Source organism: Vidua chalybeata, chromosome 22, assembly GCF_026979565.1.
Source record: "Vidua chalybeata isolate OUT-0048 chromosome 22, bVidCha1 merged haplotype, whole genome shotgun sequence".
Taxonomy (NCBI): Eukaryota; Metazoa; Chordata; class Aves; order Passeriformes; family Viduidae; genus Vidua; species Vidua chalybeata.
This window is the reverse complement of record NC_071551.1, coordinates 4,559,174-4,561,639: the sequence shown is the minus strand read 5'-3', so window position 1 is coordinate 4,561,639 and position 2,466 is coordinate 4,559,174. Positions and strand designations below refer to the sequence as shown.

Below are 2,466 nucleotides of genomic sequence, written 5' to 3'. Positions count from 1 at the left end.
AAGATCGGAATTAGTCCTGGGCTCCTGCAACAGAGCTGGGAGCATATGGGCCTCATCGATCCTTGCTTTAGCCTTAATAGCAAAGGGAACAGTAACATATGAATAAAAGCCAAAGGAGAGGAGAGAAAACAAGATTGTGGTGATTCAGTGGCACTCAGGCACTTCTGAAAAGCTGAAATGGTCCCTCCTCAAACTCGAGCATCCTTCCAGCAACAGACAGAGCTTTGCTGTGGAGGATCCCTGAAGGCTTGAGCAGAGATTCCTCTCTGCAGCAGCACAGACCAGTCTGCACGCACCCAGATCAGAGCCCTTCAGCCCTGTTATTTATGCTGTGGCTTCCCAGCGGCGTGAAAGCACCAGCGGTGGTTTAGAATTCCATTTGGCACTTTGTTTTATTGGAAGGCTTCGGGAGCTGCTGTGATAGATGGCTGCTTCCCTCCTGTTTGTCACATCCGTGCTGTATGAGTTATCAGCGGCTGGTTTCTGACTTGGAGCCGGCACGAGGGGCTTTGGAAAATGGGGCATCACTTGTTCATTGCTTATAGCTTTGTAAATCTGTGAAGGACTGGGGTTCTTCTTCCTTTTATTTCAATCTAATGATGGTTTAAGGCAGCTCGCTGAATGCTGCTTGGAATTTCTCTAAGGACAAAATAGGAAAGTGATACATACCGTGGAAGTGCTGAGCAGCGAAGATTGATTCTGTCAGTTAAACATCACACAAGCATAAACAGTGTGTGCTGCTGTGCCTGCTCCCCTCTGACATCAGCAGAACCAAACCTTCCCGTCAGCAGGCGAGCTGTCACTTCAAGCCCTGAACACAGCATCTGGATTAAAAGGGAGATTTATTTTTTTTTAAGCTCTCCTATTCCTAATCAGCTGGGTGTCTGGGTCCTAATATTTGCCTAGAGCGAGTTCTTTCAATAATCTGAGTAAGTGGTCCCCAAGGCTTGTCGCTGCAAAAGCGCACGAAGGGGATCTCGGTGCCTGTGCTGCTGAAATTAATTGATCCCGATATTTTCTTGAGGCGGGATAAAAAGAAGAGAAGAATGTGGTTTCAGATCAGGACAGCTGAAATCCCAGGGAAGATGGTATTTAATGGGTGCCTGCAGCTGCTTTGCCAGGCTTCAGGGGAGCTTTCATCCCAGCCCTGGGTGCACTGGTAGCCAGTGGCTGGGAAACACCCAGGATTTTTTTTGTCCTCATTAGACATGCCCTGTAAATACCCACTGGAAAGGTCTTTCAGCCCCCCTCAGGCTGAAGGACAGTCTGTCCCTCCTGCAGCCCTGTGCTCTCTGGCCATCACAGACCTCTGCAGGGACAGGCCCCATGCTGACCCCCAGCCCTGGCAGCACTGTCAACATCTTTGGTTTCCATGGCAACTGCAGAATGCCAAGAATGGAGCTGGTGCACACCACAGCATCACCAGCTTTCCCTGGCTCCTCCAGGAAGTGGGGAGCATGAGCTGGAGCTGCCCGCAGGACCCTGGGTGGAGGACACTGCATGGCCAGACCCAGCTGCAGGGGTTTTATTTCAGAACCACTGTGCAGGAAGGGAACTCTTCCACCCTCCAGAGAAGCACACATGGATATTTTTAGCAGGGCAGCAAGACAAACGAGCTCAGCTCTTCCAGCCATCCATCTGCTTCGTGTGTTCTGGGCCCCACAGCCTTTCCAAGTAAATTGAGGCCTGTGCCAGGCCGCATTTGCTCTCCTGTGCTGCTGTGCTGCAAGGCTGTGGGGTTTGCTGTTGGGAAATGCCCATCCCTGGTTTCTCCTGCACAGGGCAGACACAGCCATGGTTCCTGGGAACTCTGCTGTCTCTGATGCTGTCCTTGAGGCAAGAACTTAGGATTTTATCCCCTGCCTTAACCAGAGGCAGCTTGGCTGATGCTCAGGGCAGACTGTGGCTCTGTGTGTCCCTGGCTGCGCACGGTCCTCGAGCAGTGCCAGCAGCACCGTGTCTCCCACCCTCTCCCTGCTGGGGTGCTGCAAGTGGAGTGAGCACACGAGGGGGATGAGGCTGATCAAATACAGTCCCAGGATAGTTCCAAGAGCAGTCCCCTGGTGTATGAGGCTCCCTGTCATTTTCCAATCACTCTTCATTTGACACTGAGAGAAAAACCCGAGCTGAGCAGCTGTGACCCCAAATGTGCTCCCTTCTCCCATGGCAGGTGGTACCCGGCTGTGCCAATTGGAATTGTTTATGCTTGGAGCTGAAGGGCAGGGGAAGGCAGGCTACACCTTTCCTGCCAATCCTGGGAGCCTGCAGATGCCTGATGCTCGTTTTTCATGAGTTTTGCTCGTTTTTCGTGAGTTCTGCAGCGAGGGGGAAGGCACAGGAAGCACAGAGATTTGGGGTACACCAAGCACAGAGCGGGGAGATTTGGGACCATCGTGGCCTCGCTGAAGTTGCTCATGGAGCTGCAGAGCAGAGCTCGGTCTCCCTGGCAATGGTTGCCATGCGATC

The 2,466-nt window shown here is 52.4% G+C and overlaps 1 long non-coding RNA gene across 2 annotated transcripts; it reads right to left on the bottom strand.

The window, feature by feature from the left end:
• Positions 1-379: 379 nt before the first annotated feature.
• LOC128799078 (uncharacterized) lies at positions 380-1,312 on the bottom strand. 2 transcript variants are annotated; one of them, XR_008434644.1, is made up of 3 exons: positions 1,228-1,312; positions 670-824; positions 380-593 (listed from the first exon to the last, which is right to left on the bottom strand). It is a non-coding gene; the product is annotated as an uncharacterized LOC128799078 (long non-coding RNA). The 2 variants fall into 2 exon arrangements; XR_008434643.1 differs by having other exon boundaries at positions 380-507.
• Between the last annotated feature and the right edge of the window lie 1,154 nt (positions 1,313-2,466).